The 19,407-nt window shown below is 43.6% G+C and overlaps 1 long non-coding RNA gene across 4 annotated transcripts; it reads right to left on the reverse strand.

The window, feature by feature from the left end:
• Positions 1-6,124: 6,124 nt before the first annotated feature.
• On the reverse strand, positions 6,125-15,986 carry LOC109215233. Of its 4 annotated transcripts, none has more exons than XR_002066325.1 (6): positions 15,821-15,986; positions 15,390-15,462; positions 15,236-15,292; positions 14,263-14,313; positions 6,924-6,985; positions 6,125-6,817 (listed from the first exon to the last, which is right to left on the reverse strand). It is a non-coding gene; the product is annotated as an uncharacterized LOC109215233 (long non-coding RNA). The 4 variants fall into 4 exon arrangements; XR_002066328.1 differs by having other exon boundaries at positions 6,924-6,988; XR_002066326.1 differs by having other exon boundaries at positions 15,390-15,469.
• Between the last annotated feature and the right edge of the window lie 3,421 nt (positions 15,987-19,407).

The raw sequence follows: 19,407 nt of genomic DNA on the forward strand, positions 1-19,407 counted from the left end.
TCCCAAATCTCGTGCAATGGTTCGATAGGCTCCTGCTTGAAGGCTAAGATCTCATCCCGTAGTGCAGCCATGTGTCCCGGTGAGAAAACTTTGGCAATGAACTTATCCGCCAACTCATCCCAAGTTGTGATGGAATGGCTGGGGAGTCGCTCAAGCCAATCTAATTCTTTCCCTCTAAGTGAGAATGGGAAAAGCCTCAATCAAAGTGCATCCTCGAACACATTGGTTTGCTTGCTCCCCCAACAGGTATCCACGAACCCCTTGAGATGTTTGTAAGCATTTTGAGTGGCAGCGCCCGTGAAGTACCCACGCTGCTCCAATAATGTCAGCATCACATTGGTTATTTGAAAATTGCCCGCCCGTATCCGAAAGGGAACAATAGCACTTGCATAGCCTTGGTTGGGAAGAACTCTAGGAGCCACTCTTGGAGGTGGCGGAGGATGGTCTGGAATATTGTCATTTGCGTTGGCCTCGCGGCCTCGACGTTGTCCTTGAGGTACAAGAGGCACCTCTTCATCTCCATTGTCATCTACCTCCTCCCCCGCATTCACGTTTCCAAGAGGGTCATTAGCATTTAATGCCATTTTGTACCTGATGTATTGGCACAAACAAATTAGTAACAAATAAGGAAGGAAGAACAAAACACAAATCTATCTAGATCGATAGCCAAAACCGTTAGCTCCCCGGCAACAATGCCAAAAAGGTGGTCGCGGCCTACTCCGCACTACTAATTAAGTAGCGAGAGAGGGTCGGAGCAGCTTTTACCCGATTTAGGGTCGGGATCGAATTCCACAGAGAGCTAGATATCAGAGTCGGGTATCTATCTAGTGTAGAGTTGCGTGTGTGTTCTTAATTACACTTCTATTAATTTTTGGGGGTTTTGTTTACTTCTACTATTATCAAACTACAAATGGTAATTGCAACTAGATTAAGCTAAAAGTTATACTGCTACGGATTGTTCAAAATGGTTTAAAAGGCACTAGGGTAGTGACTTCCGCCTAGGTGGTCAATTGACGGGTACTTGAGTCTAAGGCACGTTTGACATATTTGGGGAGTATGATATAACCGTTGCACGACTTTACCCACTCTATACCTCTTGGTGGTTCGAGTGATTTTCCCCGAATTGACTTTCTCAAGATCAATTGGGTATGCAAATTTGCACGAGCAACTAGGGTTCAAGTCGGGTATTACTCTCTCGAGGTTTAACCCTTTAATTGAGGCTATCAATCTCTTGAGTACGCCCCAATTCCTTGTTGGACCAATTTCGGAGATTTAGGCTCTCTTTCTCAAGAAGAGCTCAAGTCAACTAAACACAAACTAGTGTTTGCAACCACTAATTCAGAAATCAACCATGAAATTGGCCCAAATAACAAACACCCATAGTCAAATTATCCCTAAAATACAAGACCCATCAATTACCCACACTAGGGTTGAGCCACAACCCTAGCTTATGGGTCTAGCTACTCATAATTAAAGAAGAAAAGCAAGAAATAAAAGAAGATAAACTCATATTAGTTAATTACTAAGATAAACACAAAGATTCAATGATGAAATGTGGATAAAATTGCCCAAAATAGCTACAAACTTCGAACCCACGAGCGCAGCTATGTTCTAATACTATCTTCTTAACCTAAAAATAGAAAAGAAGCTATTTATACTAAGTTGACAATTCTGGACAAAAATACCCCTGCAGGGTTAGTGTGGACCGCACAAAATGGACCGCGGTCCGCACTAAGGCTTTGGACTTGAAAAACTGCTCTCTGAACCTTGGCATCGCGGACCGTAGAGAATGGACTGCGGCCGCGGAGGCTTCTAGTGTGGTCCGCATAAAAAGGACCGTGGACCACATTGGCTTGACATCCTGAAATTGCAGCTCTCTGATTCTCCTCACTGCGGACCGCAGAGAATGGACTGCGGTCGCGTTGATCTCAGTGCGGACCGCACAAAATGGTAGTGCGGTCGCACTACCTCTTGGCCAGAAAATCCACCTCTCTGAATCTCCTAGTGCGGACCGCACAGAATGTAGTGCGGCCACACTGGCCTTATTTAGCCTGAGCTTTGTCTTTTCTTTGGCGCTTGTGCAAGTTTCACTCCTTTTGAGCTAATTTTTGACATCTTGTCACTTTGTTGATCAAACCTGCAATCAAGCACAACTTGTGAGCCTTTTGGGACTATTTTGTATGAATTTCTAATCAAAGCTTAAGCAAGAAGGAGTATAAAATGCGTCAAAATCCATAGTTATCAATGTTCCATGGAGGGTTTGGCATCATCCTCAAGTATAATCTTGTGCATGAAAAAGCGGGGCTTTTTCCCCGAATATCAGTTAGAGTCCATCTAATTGCCTTCTTCCTTCTTTGGAGCACCTCACGGGTGGCATCTACCTGCACGTTAGTTAAGCACGAAGAAAGAATAACAGGTAAAGCTGAACAAGGGCCCAAGAATTCATACCTGAGGTGTGAAGTTAAAGGTTTTAACTCCAATACGGGAGGTTTCTCGATTGAGGGCTTTATTGGTGGAGTCTTTCGGTTCTCCAGATCCAAGGAAAGTTTCCGGGGTTTACATGTGTAAGAACCCATTCCTTGTAAGGCATTGACACACTCTAGCAAGCCTCCATCCTCAGTCATATCATGGTTCAACAATACAGCTTCCAAAGGGTCCTCCACATTGATCATGGCACTCGTGTCATCAACTATCACCTCTGTCACCAGATCCATAAAAGAGCAAACTTCAGTGCTATGCGACCGCCTCATTGATCTGCATACGTGGCAGACAACTTTTTCATCGCCCACCCGGAAGGTGAGATCCCCTGTTTCCACAACGACAAATTCCTTCCCTGTTGCTAGGAAAGGCCTTCCCAATATTATAGGCACCTCATAATCGACTTCGCAGTCGAGAATCACAAAATCCGCAGGCAAAATAAACTTGTCAACCCGGACAAGAACATTATCAATAATACCAAGCGGCCTCTTCATTGTTCGATCCGCCATTTGCAATCTCATTGAAATAGCTCTCGGTTGACCAATACCTAAAGTTTTAAATACAGAGTAAGGCATCAAATTTATACTTGCTCCCAAATCACACAAGGCCTTTGCGAAATCCACACTCCCAATGGTACATGGAATGGTAAATGCTCCGGGATCTTCAAGCTTTAGAGCCATCGAGTGCACAATTGCACTCACTTGATGAGTCATTTTGATGGTCTCACAATCCATAGATCTCTTTTTAGTCACCAAGTTATTCATAAACTTGGTATATCCCGGCATTTGCTCAAGAGCTTCCACCAAGGGCACATTGATCGACAAGTTTTTCATCATTTCAACAAACTTCTTGAATTGGTTTTTATTCTTTTGCTTCGCAAGTCTTTGAGGGTAAGGTGGAGGAGGCCTTGGCAAAGGAGCCTTAGCCTGGGCACTACCGTTTCCGGTATGTCTATCACGTGTTCCCTAGACGGGTTCACCGTTTCCGGTATGTCTATCACGTATTCCCTAGACGGGTTCACATCATTTTGAGTCTCCTCCTCATTGTCATGAATATCAATTCTCACTTCACCAGTCAAATTCACTTCACCCATTTGCTCATCAACTATTGGATCTTCATCATTTTGCACTTCAACCGCATCACTCACAACTTTCTTTTTCTTGGAGGTACTTACTTCACCACCTCTACTGCTCCTTGTGGTCACCACCATTGCATGGCCAGTATTGTTTCCACCCTTCGGGTTTACTACCATGTCACTAGGTAGTGCCCCCTTAGGGCAAGTGTTCAAAGATTGCAAAACCTGGCCAAGTTGGACCTCCAAGTTTCGGATAAAAGTATTATGGGACGCCAATTGGGTATCAGAGTCGGTGTTCTTCTTCATCATTTGCTCAAACATCAACTCAATCCGTCCCATCTCATTGTTTGACGAGCTAGGACCTTGAGACGGAAATGGAGGCGGGTTGTTTGGTTGTTGATACATCGGAGGCCTTTGAAAGCCCGGCCCCCGATTCCTTGATTACCGTTATTCCAACCCCATTAGTTGTTGTTTCCTCCCCAGTTGCCCTGGTTGCCCAATTTTGATTGTTGTTCCCCAATTGTTTTGGTTGTTGTTGTTACCACTGTTCCAATTTCCTTGTTGGTTTTGATTTCCCCAATTCCCTTGGGATCTCCATTGTTGTTGTTGATTCGGAGCGTTGCCCTGTTGTCCTTAGTAGTTGTTCACATACTGGACTTCTTCACTTTGATCATCATACCCATCATCATGGTCTAAACCACTACTACCCTGCTCATATTAATCCGGATTTCCATGACTTTTCTGACCTCTTTGTCGCCTCTTGTTGACCTTCATATTCACCCCTTCCATGGCGTTTACCTGTCTTGGCGCTTGAACTTGCTGCAATTGAGCTTTGGCCAACTAGTTCATTGTTGTAGGTAACTCTGCTATTGCTTGGTTGTGGTCATGGAGCTCTTTGTGCAAGTTAATGACATTGGGATCACCTTGCGGCACATTAGCTTGACTTTGCCATGCCGAGGAAGTATCTGCCATCTCATAGAGTATATCACACGCCTCAGCATATGGTGTGTTCATAAAGTTTCCCCTGCTAGCTGGTTCACTACACACTGATTGGTAGTGTTGATGCCATGGTAGAATGTTTGTTGGATCATTGCTTCGGTCATCTCACTGTTCGGACATTCTTTCACCATCATCCGATACTACCTTTCCCAGGTCTCATGAAGTGGTTCATTTGGTTCCTGTTTGAAGGCCAGGATCTCATCTCTCAATGTCGCCATATGCCCCGACGAGAAAAACTTGGCTATAAATTTGTCGGCCAACTCATCCCACGTGGTGATGGAATGGTTGGGAAGTCTTTCGAGCCAGTCCAAATCTTTCCCTCTAAGTGGAAAAGGGAACAATCTCAGTCTCAATTTGCTTCCCCAACAGGTATCCACAAAACCCTTTAGACGTTTATATGCATTCTGATGGGGAGCGCCTGTGAAGTACCTTCTTTGCTCCAATAAGGTCAACATAACATTTGTCATCTGGAAATTGCCCTACCGGATCCGGGGTGGGACAATTGCACTTGCGTAACCTTCATTTGGAAGTACCCGAGGAGCTACTCGCGGAGGAGCTGGGGAGGGTCTGAATGTTATCATTGGCTTGGCGGCCTCTTCTTTGAGCTTGAGGTATTAGAGGCACCTCATCTTCAGCATTATCATCTACCTCCTCCCCCGGGAGAACATTTCCAATAGGATCATTATTTGCCATGTTGTACCAGAATCAATTATCTCACACAAGTTAGTAAAATATAAGGAAAGAAAAACAAGACACACAACTAGTCAGATAGATAGCCAAAACCGTTTAGATCTCGGCAACGATGCCAAAAAGTGATCGGCTCCAACCCTACACCACTATATAATGGCAAGGAGTGGTCGATGGAGATTTTACCCGAAAGGTCGGGATCGATATCCACAAGGAACTAATATTGGTTGGGAGTTAGGTTTCTATCCAATCTAGCTACGCGTGTTGCTTTTAATTGTACTTGTAACCATGCTTGGTTTAGTTTCTATTATACTTTTAATGCTATTGAGTGCTGAAAATAATCTAAGTACAGTGTTTTTGTAGGATTTTTCTCAATTGATAAAAAGCACTAGGGAAGTGACTTACACCTAGGAGAGTATCTAATGGGGTCTAGAATTTAGGACAAGCTTGTTATATTTGGGGTCATGATATAACCTTTAAACATAATTACTCACTCTATACCTCTCGGTAGTTTGAGTGACTTTGCCCTAATTGGCTTTCTCAAGCCCAATTGGGTGTTCAAACAATGAAAGCAAAATTATCTCAAGTCGGGTATTACTATATCTAGGTTTAACCCTTTAATTGGGGCTATCAATCTCTTGAATGCACCACAATTCCTTGTTAGTCTAAATTTCCTAAACTTAGTCTCTCTTTCTCAAGAAGAGTCTTAGGTCATAAAGGCATGAATCAGTGTTTGCAACCACCAATTCTACAATTAAAGCATGAATCAAGCTAAATATTACTAACCCGTAAATAATTAAGCCCTAAAATTGAAGACCCATTAAATACCCACAATAGGGTTGGGTCACAACCCTAGCTAATGGATTTAGCTACTCATAATCAAGGTAGAAATCAAAGATGGAGATAAAATATAAGCCATAAAAGTTGATTACAAGAATGAAATCTAAGAATAATAGCTAAAGCTGCTCTAAAATTACTTCAAGTGGTAAAATACGGTTGTTCCTCGGACAAAAAGATAACCTAAAAATGTGAAAAAGATCTATTTATACACAGCTGAAATTACTAGACAAAAATACTCCTACGGAGGTTCCGATCAGCGAAATACTGGGCGCCTCAGCGCATGGGCTTTCGCGGCCGCGCAAAAGCAAGTGCGCACCGCGTTTCTTCAATTTTGGACTGGGACTGGGCTAGGTTTCGCGTGCAGCGTAAAGTCTACTGCATCAGCATTGGCTTCTATCACGGCCACGTAAAATGTTCGCGGACCGCGTTCCTCATTTGAGCTCATATTGCAAGGTCTCTGATTCTCTATTTCGCCCTTAGCGATATTTGCACCGCGTCCACGCCTGGTACTTTTGCGGCCGGGTAATTTAGACGCGGTCAGCGATAGTGTTAGCACTTGGCCGCAGCTTCTCTGAACATCACTTTCGCTGCAGCATATTTTCAATCGCCTCAGCTGAGTGTCATACGCGTCCGCATCATAATAGTGCTGATAGCGCTCCAGTTCCATTCTTTGGGCTTGTGCAAGTTCGACTCCTTTATGAGTTCATTTTGGCTTCTTTGCCTCATTTTGACCCAAACCTGCAAGTAATCACCTTAAGTTAGTTTTCGGAATAGTTTTACATATTTTTGGTCCAAAACCAAAGCAAAAGAGAGCATACGATAGGCTTTAATCCATAGTTATCACCTTGTAACTGCTCTTTGCTCGACACCATCCTTGAATGATACCACTGTTTAAGTGCCCTGTCCCTGCTAGACAAAAGTAATATATATAAGGAACATAAATAGAGATTAGTTATATCCAAAAACATGCATAGACGATTAAAGTACAAGCTAATATATTAGTATAACACAGTAAACTTATTCTATGCTATTTCAATTGTGAATTGAAATGGCACAAGTGTGAGAACATAAGTTTTCAGGCAGTAAAAGAATGAGAATAGAACAGTTGCACGAAAGCCGGATAAAGTAGACGTAACGACCCGACCGGTCGTTTTAAGCTTCTGCACTTTGCTCGCCAGTTCTCGAGCATGACTAGCCCCTTGTGATGTATTATTCCTTATGTAAATCGTCGGTTGTGGTTTTCAGGGTAATCGGAATAGATTTGGAAGAACAATTCTCAGTTTGAAGCTCTAAATTTGAAAGGTTTGACCAAGGTTTGACTTTTTAGCATTCGACCTCGGATTCAAATTTTTTCGATTTGGTTAGCTCTGTTGGGCGATTTTGGACTTGGGAGCGCGTCCGGAATGTAATTTGGAGGTCCGTGGTAGATTTAGGCTTGAATTGGCGGAATGGAAATTTAGAGTTTCCGGTCGGCAGTGGAAATTTTGATGTCGGGGTCGGAATGGAATTCCGGAAGTTGGAGTAGGTCCGTTGTGTCATTTGGGACGTGTGTGCAAAATTCCAGGTCATTCGGACGAGGTTTAATAGACTTTTTGATCGAATTCGGAATTCAGAAGCTTTGGAATCCCTAGGCTTGAATCCGAGGGTTGTTTGATGTTTTGATGTTGTTTTGGGCGTTCCGAAGGTTGGAAGAAGTTTGAATGATGTTATGGGATGTGTTGGCATGATTAGTTGAGGTCCCGAGGGCCTCGGGTGTGTTTCAGATGCTCAACGGGTCATCTTTTGGACTTAAGGAGTTGCTGGTTTGCTGGTGTTCTGCAACTGGTGTGTTCTTCATCGCGATCGCGGGAGGTGGTTTGCGATCACGTAAGGAAATGGGAGGCCAGCTAGGTTAACTCTTCGCGATCGCAGAGAACGAGACGCGATCGCGTAGGTCAGTCAGGTTGTACAATGCGAACGCGTGGGCCAGGCCGCGTTCGCGTAGAAGAAATAAGGCGACAGAGGAAATCTGGTGTTACCCTTCGCGTTCGCGTGGGGTCAATCGCAATCGTAGGTTAGGGGAACCACTGCATCGCATTCACGTGTGGAGTAACACGGTCGGATAGAGTAAAATGTTGAGGTAGCGAAATTGTTCTTCGCGATCGCGAGGGTGTTTCCGCGATCGCGATTAAGGAAATAATTTCTGGGCAGAATATTTAAATAGAGGTCTTCGCAATTTTTGGCCATATTTCACCATTGTTGAGCGGTTTTGGAGCTTTTTGGGAGAGATTGAAGAGAGATTCGAAGGGAAACACTTGGAGGTAAGATTATTGAACCTAAAACTCGATTCTATGTTGATTTTCAATTGTTTAAACATGGAACTTATGGAAATTAGTGGTTAAAAATTGGAAGTTTAGTGCTTAAAATTGGAGAGTGTAAATTGGGGATTTGAGGGGCCATTTGAGGTCCGATTTTGATGTTGTTGGTATGTATGGACTCGTGGGAGGATAAGGATTCTAGTGATGTGATTTTTATCGAAATCCGAGATGTGGGCCCGAGGGTCGGGTTTGGCCAAGTTCGCGATTTTTGAGTTAATTTGATTATTTTCGCTTGGGCTTTGTTCCTTTAGCGCATATTAATGGTATGATACTGATTTTGGCTAGATTTGGAGCATTCGTGGGCCGATTCGAGAGGCAAAAGCATCGCGGGCTAGAGTTTGGACCGGATTGAGGTAAGTAATGATTGTAAATGTTGTCCTAAGGGTATGAAACCTTGGATTTCACATCGTTATGTTACATTCAGGTGACGCACACGCTAGATGACGAGCGTGGGTTCATGCACCGTTGGGGATTTTGATTTGGTCCATCCCGTACGACTATTAAGTTGCGTATTTAATTGGAAACTGTTTGATATTACTATATTTTGGAAAGTATTACTATGTTTGGGGCTGAAAGCCGTGTTTGGGCCTCGTGCCAACATTTTTGGACCCTCAGGGTTTTTTTTCACTATTATTCCTCACTGTTTTGACTTCATATTTTTACTCAGTCATGTTGTATTCTACAGTTTTCATAACTCAGCCGTATTTACTCCATTTTTAATATTTTAAATGATACTTTAGGCTGAGCATCATGTTTTACCGTTGCCCGAGGGGCTTGAGAGATTTTTGACTGAGTGGGGCCGAGGGCCTGTGTTATGAGGATGTTATGGGATCGGGCTGTGCGCCGCAACGTGTTACACTGATGGTGATATATGAGAGGCCGAGGGACTGATTGATTATGCCACTAGGTGGTTTGTGATTGTTATGAGGCCGATGGCCTGTTTGATTATGCCACGAGATGGCTTGTTATAGCTCTTGGGCTATAGGAGACCCTCTAGGAGTCTGTACACCTCCAGTGAGCGCGGGTACCCAGTGTGAATGATGTAATGTAGCTCGAGGGGCTGTTGTTGTTTCATATTGTTGCCCGAGGGGCTGTTCTTGATCCATGTTTTGCCCGAGGGGCGGTTCTTGATTCATATTATGCCCGAGGGGCTGATTTCGAGTGATTTTGAGGTAGCCCGAGGGGCTGGTTCTGTTGATATTATGCCCGAGGGGCGATTTATGATACATGATTTGCCCGAGGGGTGTTTAAGTTTTCTACCATTTTTACTCACTGTTTTACACTCGTTTGAAACTATTGAAAGATGTTTTAAAAGGAAAGGTTTTTACTGAAACTTAGTTGTTTAACGAGAAAAATTTATGTACTGTTTTTTAGCAATGTACTGTATTTGTTGTAGTGTTATGACGTGGAATTATGTGCTTTCTTACTGCTCAGCTTTCATTTACTTTTATTACTTACTGAGTTGGTGTACTCACATTACTCCCTGCACCTTGTGTGTAGATTCAGGTATTTCTGAACCCGGTAGCGGGTGTTGATTGCTCAGTGGCAGAGTCATCGGAGTTAGCAAGGTAGCTGCCGACATTCCCAGCCCTGCTCTTCTCCTTCTTGTCTTCCTTAGACTGCTTTTAGTATATTTTCAGACTCTTTGTTGTATTCAGACCTTAGTAGGTGCTTGTGACTTGTGACACCCCGATGACGGGCTTGTGTATTTATTCCGCATTGGTCATTTAGAGTTATATTGTGATATTTCGTGTTAATTAATGGCTTAAAAAATGACTTTTAGAGAATAATGGCTTCATTTGGGGATTGTGTTAGCTGGCCTAGTTTCACAATAGGCGCCATCATGACTGGGTCAGTTTTAGGGTCGTGACAAGTTGGTATCAGAGCCTAGGTTACATAGGTCTCACAAGTATGAGCAGGTTTAGTACAGTCTCGCGGATCGGTACGGAGACGTCTGTACTAATCTTCGAGAGGCTGCGGAACCTTTAGGAAAAACTTCACATTCTTGAATTCTTATCGTGCGACATTGATTCAGCTTGAACTGTAATTCTTGAAATTCCTTCCACGCGTTCGTATGCGCGCATGAGCGCTCGGTATCAGTCGTACACCGACGGCTTGTGATTCCCTGATCGAGGAGCGACCGGTCGTTTTGAGCTTCTGCACTTCGCTCGCCAGTTCTCGGGCATGACTAGCCCCGTGTGATGTATTATGCCTTATATAAATCGTCGGTTGTGGTTTTCAGGGTAATCGGAATAAATTTGGAAGAACAATTCTCAGTTTGAAGCTTTAAATTTGAAAGGTTTGACCAAGTTTTGACTTTTTAGCATTCGACCTCGGATTCGGATTTTTTTGATTTGCTTAGATCCGTTAGGTGATTTTGGACTCGCGAGCGCGTCCGGAATGTGATTTGGAGGTCCGTGGTAGATTTAGGCTTGAATTGGCGGAATTGAAAATTTGGAGTTTCCGCTCGGTAGTGGAAATTTTGATGTCGGGGTCGGAATGGAATTTCGAAAGTTGGAGTAGGTTCGTTGTGTCATTTGGGACGTGTGTGCGAAATTTCAGGTCATTCGGATGAGGTTTGATAGACTTTTTGATCGAATTCGGAATTCGGAAGCTTTGGAATTCTTAGGCTTGAATCCAAGGGTGATTTGATGTTTCGATGTTGTTTTGGGCGTTCCGAAAGTTGGAACAAGTTTGAATGATGTTATGTGATGTGTTGGCATGTTTGGTTGAGGTCCCGAGGGCCTCGGGTGTGTTTCGGATGCACAACGGGTCATCTTTTGGACTTAAGGTGTTGCTGGTTTGCTGGTGTTCTGCAACTGGTGTGTTCTTCATCGCGATCACGGGAGGAGGTTCGCGATCGCGTAAGGCAAATGGGAGGCCAGCTCGATAACTCTTCGCGATTGCAGAGAACGGGACATGATCGCGTAGGTCAATCAGGTTGTGCAACGCGAACGCGTAGGCCAAGCCGCGTTCGCGTAGAAAAAATAAGGCGGCAGAGGAAATCTGGTGTTACCCTTCGCGTTTGCGTGGGGTCAATTGCGATCGCGTAGGTCGGGGGAACCACTGCATCGCGTTCGGCGTGCGGAGTAACGCGGTCGTGTAGAGTAAAATGTTGAGGCAGCGAAATTATTCTTCGCGATTGTGAGGGTGTTTCCGCGATCACGATTAAGGAAATAATCCCTGGGCAGAATGTTTAAATAGAGGTCTTCGTGATTTTTGGCCATATTTCACCATTGTTGAGCGGTTTTGGAGCTTTTTGGGAGAGATTGAAGAGGGATTCAAAGGGAAACACTTGAAGGTAAGATTATTGAACCTAAAACTCGATTCTATGTTGATTTTCAATTGTTTAAACATGGAATTTATGGAAATTAGTGGTTAAAATTGGAGGTTTAGGGCTTGAAATTGGAGAGTGTAAATTGGGGATTTGAGGGGCCATTTGAGGTCCGACTTTGATGTTCTTGGTATGTATGGACTTGTGGGAGGATAAGGATTCTAGTGATGTGATTTTTATCGAAATCCGAGACGTGGGCCTGGGGTCGGGTTTGGCCAAATTCGGTATTTTTGAGTTAATTTGATTATTTTCGCTTGGGCTTTGTTCCTTTAGCGCGTTTTAATGGTATGATACTGATTTTGGTTTGAATTGGAGCATTCGGGGGCCGATTCGAGAGGAAAAGGCATCGGGGGCTAGAGTTTGGACCGAATTGAGGTAAGTAATGATTGTAAATATTGTCCTGAGGGTATGAAACCCCGGATTTCACATCGTTATGCTACTTTCAGGTGACGCACACGCTAGATGACGAGCGTGGAGTCATGCACTATTGGGGATTTTGATTTTGTCTATCACGTACGAATATTAGGTTGCGTATTTAATTGGAAACTGTTTGATATTACTATATTTTGGAGAGTATTACTATGTTTGGGGCCGAATGCCAACTGTTTTGGACCCTCAGGGGTTTTATTCACTATTATTCCTCACTGTTTTGACTTCATATTTGTACTCAGTCATGTTGTATTCTACTGTTTTCATAACTCAGTCGTATTTACTCCGTTTTAAATATTTTAAATGATACTTTGGGCTGAGCATCATGTTTTACCCGAGGGTCTTGAGAGATTTCTGACTGAGTGTGGCCGAGGGCATGTGTTATGAGGATGTTATGGGATCGGGCTGCGCGCCGCAGCGTGTTACACTAATTGTGATATATGAGAGGCCGATGGCCTATTTTATTATGCCACGAGATGGCTTGTTATAGCGCTTGGGCTGTAAGAGCTCCTCCAGGAGTCTGTACACCCCTAGTGAGCGCGGGTACCCAGTGTGAGTGATGTAATGTAGCCCGAGGGGCTGTTGTTGTTTCATGTTATTGCTCGAGGGGTTGTTCTTGATCCATGTTTTGCCCGAGGGGCGGTTCTTGATTCATATTATGCCCGAGGGATGATTTCGAGTGATTGTGAGGTAGCCCGAGGGGCTGGTTCTGTTGATATTATGCCTGAGGGGCGGTTTATGATACATGATTTGCCCGAGGGGTTGTTTACGTTTTCTAACATTTGTACTCACTGTTTTATCACTCGTTTGAAACTATTGAAGGATGTTTTAAAAGGAAAGGTTTTTACTGAAACTGAGTTGTTTTACGAGAAAAATGGTTTCTGTACTGTTTTTGAGCAATGTACTGTATTTGTTGTAGTGTTACGACGTGGAATTATGTGCTTTCTTACTGCTTAGCTTTCATTTACTTTTATTACTTACTGAGTTGGCATACTCGCATTACTCCCTACACCTTGTGTGCAGATTCAGGTATTTCTGAACCCGGTAGCAGGTGTTGATTGCTCAGTGGCAGAGTCATCGGAGTTAGCAAGGTAGCTGTCCGACGTTCGCAGCCCTGCTCTTCTCCCTCTTGTCTTCCTTAGACTGTTTTTAGTATATTTTCAGACTCTTCGTTGTATTCAGACCTTAGTAGATGCTCGTGACTTGTGACACCCCGATGTCGGGCTTGTGTATTTATTCCGCATTGGGTCATTTAGACTTATATTATGATATTTCTTGTTAATTAATGGCTTAAAAATGACTTTTAGAGAATAATGGTTTGATTTGAGGATTGTGTCGGCTGGCCTAGTTTCACGATAGGCGCCATCACGACCGGGTCGGTTTTAGGGTCGTGACAGTAGAGGTATTGGACAGTGCGAGGAATAGAAGCCTCTTCTAACTTAAGCTCTACCCCTGTCCTAGCCTTAATTACCCAATTTCATGTGCTTATACTTTTCTATTCACTGAACCTACTTAAATAACTAATCTGCATTAATAACCAAGACAGTCCAAAACTGCCTGAACACTAATCTCAAATTTTTGTTACTGCATTCTTGCACATGCACTATTAGGAAAACAAAATATGGAAGCCTACTGGAACTCTATCAGTAAGATAGATGGAAGCTGAGGTTTATCTCATAGAAGTAAAACTACCTATTCCATATTTCCATTAGTACATAGGTTCCAAAAATAGAAAATATGTTTCTATATAGGGAAGATCCACTGGGGCAGATGCTAAAGATAGATGCTCGCACTTCAATTACTCAAAATAGAGGTCACTATAAGGCATATTTCATATATAAAATTTGCGCACCAACAAATTAAAGACTTCAACAATGAAGATAATATCAATCGTTGACGTTCTCAAGAATATTACTAACTGTATCAATGAGGTTCGCTACTACTTTTGTCATGATTTGGTTAACCATTTTATGCTACGGAGCTCAACAGATGCTATTCCAAAGGCAGAGAGATCCCATATATATTGAAAGAGTGAAGAAGAAAAAGAATGTTGAAAAACTCACCAAAGAGAATAGACGACACTTGAGAGCAGCGAAGTTGAAAGAGAATTATCCCTAAATGCACGAAATCAATTAGGAACAGAAATGAAACTAAGCAATAACCAGAAAAACAGAGAAAACAAGAACAGTATTAATACAAAGGAACCAAGACAAAATTTACCTGTCTAGTAGAACTCAAAAAGAGAAGATCTTTAGGTGAGTCAGTACACAGTAGAGAGAGAAAAATCAAGTGCAAATTAGAAGTGAAGCAGAGACAAATGAATTGTAAAGTTTCTATAGCTTGTATCTAAAGTGCATAATCTTGTATTGACCATGAAATATTCCAGAAGAACTCAGAAACATGAAAGTGAAAGTCTAGACCCCCTCATGAAAACATTCTTTTTTAAGGGCAAGAGAACATTCACACCACTTCTTTTACCTGCCTACACTGAACAGAGTTTAGATCCCTACTCTAATATCATGTTTTATTAAAGAAGTGAATTCAATGCGACAAACGTGAAGCCATGCAATTTTGTGTGGTTCGGCAAATCTCTCACGATCTGAACTTAGTTTGACATCATATAGCGTAAATTACAACTCAAAAAAAATTTCCACTTAGGAATTACCTTGACTACGCTTAAACAAATTTCCTGAATGACAGAGAAAAATAGCAACACATCTGATTCTGTTTTCCTCTTGTTTTGACCAGAACTAAGAGTTGGCTAAATTAGCCAAATAACATTTTGAGTAAGAAGTGGTTCACCCAACAACATGACCAAGCAAGTTAACCACCAATGTCTCAAACCACAACTTCAAGTAAACAAAGATTTATATCAGAACCAGACCGCCATTCTTAAGATCCTGCGTGGACCTTTTTCCTTTTGAGGAACTTGAGTTAATAACATGAGTACCTTTTGTTGAAACTAATCTATGAAATAACAGGTAATCCTATAAATGTAGAATGCTTTAGCTTGGAAACAATAGCAAACATGATTACCTTTTACTGCTTCACTTCTAATATATGAAATGTCATATTGACTATGTACACAGCAATCTGCAAAATTGAAAATTGCAACTAATTAGGTACTAGCCTAACAGAGTAACTCCCAACTTACACACCTGAGTATAAAAAAAAAGTAGAAATCACTGACCCGATTTGACTCAACCAAATCTCCTTCTCTAATCAACTGAAAAACCATTCTCGAGGATTTCTTCAACAAAGTACTGAAATCTTGGGAAAGTTAAAAAAAGGACAACGAAATTCATATAGTTGAGTCCACTTATTGCTTGAGATTGAGATTGAAACGCAGTAATAGTTGTCATGAAACTGTAAAAGTAAAGCTCCATTATTTATGAAGAAGAATAAAGCTCCATCTTAAAGATGTTTTGTCAACTTTAATGAAAATGCATGACCTACATGCCTCCGAGAAAACACTTCAAATCGTTAAAAATGGGCAAAAGAAACCCCTTTTGAGCTTTGACAATGGTACAGGAAAGCAAACCCCTTAGTTTCTTTGATTCTTCCTCCATGAAATTATCCCAAACAAAAATAAAATAAAAAAGATTAGGGATTTGAACATACCTGACAAAAGAGATTCACATTTTGATTTGAGGGACTTTAATTTGGCTGAAATTTTCGCTGAGGAAGAGGGCCGATTCGCTGAGAATTTCGCTGAGAATGCTAGGGTTGTGTTTGAAGAATTTGGCTGAGAGGTGAATATTTGGTTCGTTCATACCAAAGAGCGACCCAGTAGCTGAAATGAATTAATTAATTAGGATATGTATTTGCCTTTTTTTATTATTTTAAAATTAAAAATGTGTGGTATTGGAGCGATCAAATCGCTTAACAGAGATTTAGCGGCGATTTTCCAAAACTCGCCACTAAAAATATGGAGCCAAAATTTTATATTAGCGGGATTGAAAATTCCAGCCACATCAGTGGCGACCTAAAAAAAGTCGCTACTAAACATTAATCATGTGTAGCGACTTATAAAGTCGCTGCTAATAATATAGCTGTTGTAGCAACCTATAGGGTCGTTGCTATATGTCGCCACTAATAATCCAATTTCTTGCAGTGACTTACACAACAATACCATTGTTTGCTCAAAAGTTATCACATACTTTATGAGTATAAAACAATATAAATAAATCACGGAAAAATCATAGCAAACCGTAATAATCCGTTGGACCAAATGAAGGAAACGAAAATAAGTACTCAGGGTTAGGGGGAGAAACATTATAAGCCTTTATTGACAATATTGGTTTGGTCTGCCTCTCCACGAAGAGGTTCAGAGCCTTACAATGGTGTTCCTCTTGCCCATAATATGGGTATTGTTGTCTCTTTTTTCTCTCGTAAATAGTGACGAAGAAGAAGCCCCCTTTCTAGGGTTTCCTCTCTTGGTAATTATAGTTGTGAGCTTCGTGAGCTGGCAATAAGTGACCGTGACCACGTTGGGATTTCGCCTTCATGATGACGGGCGGGCCGTGGCCTTGTTGATCGAATTAGATAAGGGTTGGATACCGTTAATTCTGAGTGGTCATACCACTAATCAATCATGAATTAGCTTAAGACGGAATTACCTTCGTTAATTATCGTGGGGTCGGATTCTGACCCATACAGTTAGTCCCTCCGCTTATTGAGGTCGTGCCTTGGCCGAGCTCGATGAGTGGATTTCATCGACTGTAGTTTGAGAAACTCGGATAGGGAGGTCGAATATCGCTTCGGTCGAGGCCGAATTCTCTTTGGCGATGGCCCTTAGCCTTGTAGAGTGTCAGTGTTTTGTTATTAAGTCGTCGTTCGATCGAGGATGGACTCTCCTCCTTGGCGAAGGCACTTGACCTTTTAACTTAATTCGAGTGAGGTCAAGCTTTGTTGTGCTATGATCCTTACGTTTGTTTGGGAGCATACCCGTCGACCATGGCGGACGGATCGTATGTTGTGTAGCCGAGGGGAGTAAAGGCACGCTCGATACGTGTTTGGCGACGTCCAAAATTTTGAGGGCGCGCGGAACATTTCCTCAGCGTTCATAGGTCGTTACAACTATTTCGAGGACGAGACGCCGGTTGGCGACTGAAAAGCTGCTTCATGGAGCTTGTCATAATGACGCACGTTTCTGTAGAATCGAACCGGTGTGCGGTTGGTCACGTAGTTAATGGCGGCTATTGGGGTTCATGAAAGCCACTTGCGTTGCCTATAAATAAGGGCTGAGGCATTCATTTCTCATATTCTCATTGTTTGTCTGAGAGAGATTCTGAAGAAGCTTTTCTTCCTGCTAATTCACCTTCATCTTTGTTCTTCGATTGACATAACTTCCGTCTTCGTCCCTCAAACTTTGTTTCTTTTTCGTTATCGAATCAACAATGGCAGGCAGTTCTTCCCAAAACGTTCTTCCGACGGATCTTCCGGTTAACTCCCTGGTGACTGAAGAGCCATCTCCGGCAATGGGCGGTGCAGAACTGGTGGAGGCCGATGACGCTCCATCGGTTGACAAGATAGTATCTCTGCCCGGAGGTCCGATGACTGACTTCACCGCCGATGGTGGGGAGGATCAGGTGGATGAAGCCCCATTAATGGGGGAGATTGGGATGTCCCAACTACGGGGACAGGGGGTCATCCCCAGCTATGTTGACGTCATTCTCGCTAGAAGCGAGGAGAGGGTCCATACCGACCGTAGGGAATACTGCGTCTTTTATGCCTATCCCTTCAGGTTGGGGTTTAAGCTCCCGCTTCCAATGCTAGTGGTTGATTTCTGTCGTTACTACCGGGTATGCCCGGGTCAGCTTGCTCCTTCTCTTTACAAATTATTAGCAATGCTTATCAAATATGTAGAACTGGCCGGTAGGGAGGTCACGCTGCAGCATGTGCTTAGCCTCTACGCTCCCCAGAGAGTTCGTGGTACCATGATTTGAGCGTGTCCTCGCGGGACGAGGGGCCTGACTGTGAAACTGGATGATGAGGTCGACCCTCGCCCTTTCGAGCACTTCTTTTACATCAGGATTGAACATTTAGTGGTGTGCTCTACTGGGTTCCCAGAGGCTTGGAATCATGCACGTAAGTTCTTTTGTCATCGAATCCCCTTTTCTGCCCCTCCTTACATCTTGTGCTCGTAAACGTTAACTCGTATCAATTTTGTAGCTGAAAAGTTGCCGCCGGCTCCGTTGGCTGGGATTCGTGAGTAGGTAAGGTCGTGCTCCCCCATACGGTGTGGATACGCACATGGGCGTCTTTCTGGGAGAGGCATGGTCGTAGGCCTGTGGCAGGTAAAAAATTGATTTCTTCTTCTGTCCCGCTTTGTCTCAACTCTATTCATCAACTTTGTTTTTCTGTGATCAGGGAGGGCACGCCGCGTCAGGGCCCCTCAGTTGGCCTTCCGTCGGCCGGGTGCAATTGCTCGGCTTACTGCAGCGCCGGTATCTCGCCCAATACCGAGGGCGGCATCAGTTGAATCTTCAGCGGTTCCTTCTCCAGCACGGGCCACACTTCGGGACGAGGGGCCATCGGGGTTCTGCGCCCTAGAGTGGAATCGCCATCAGATGGGGAGGAGGAGAGGCCATTGATAAGGCGTAGGGTCGCGTTCACGCCGGCTCCTCCTGCCGTAATTAATTTGGACTCCTCCCCGGCGGATGCGGAGCGGAGTGTGGCTGCGGCGCCTGACCCTGAGGGTGGACAAGCAATGGGGGTTGCCCCGGTTGTCTTATGCCATGATGATGTCGTCGCTTCGGCGACTCAATTGGTGGTTCCAGTCGCTGAGACGGGAGGTAGCTCCTCAGCGGCTACTAATGTTGGTGAGGCAAGCGCTCCTTCGGTGGCTACGGCGAGTGGTTCTACCTCGCTGGTGGCGGAAGGAGGAAGGGATGTTGTAGGAGATGAGTACGAGTCTGAATCCGACTTGGACCCCGACGACGTCCGTATGTTCCAGGAAGGCTTCACCAATTCAGCAGTGCGCGCAGAGGGGCGGTCTCGCTTCGTCGAGGTTCCCACGGAGCTGAACTTATTGCTCCAAGGGAGTAGCTTGGTACCGCAGTTCGAGCTGCTATGCTTGGAGGCCGAGAATGCGTCGTTGAGGGGTGTTACGGATGTCGGACTGATGAATGAAGTGGCCGTGATGGGCTTGAGGGTATGCACTATAACGTCAGTTCGCTTCTTCTTTGCCTTATTTCGTTTTTTTT

The sequence above is a fragment of the Nicotiana attenuata genome, unplaced genomic scaffold (genome assembly GCF_001879085.1).
Source record: "Nicotiana attenuata strain UT unplaced genomic scaffold, NIATTr2, whole genome shotgun sequence".
NCBI classification, from domain to species: Eukaryota; Viridiplantae; Streptophyta; class Magnoliopsida; order Solanales; family Solanaceae; genus Nicotiana; species Nicotiana attenuata.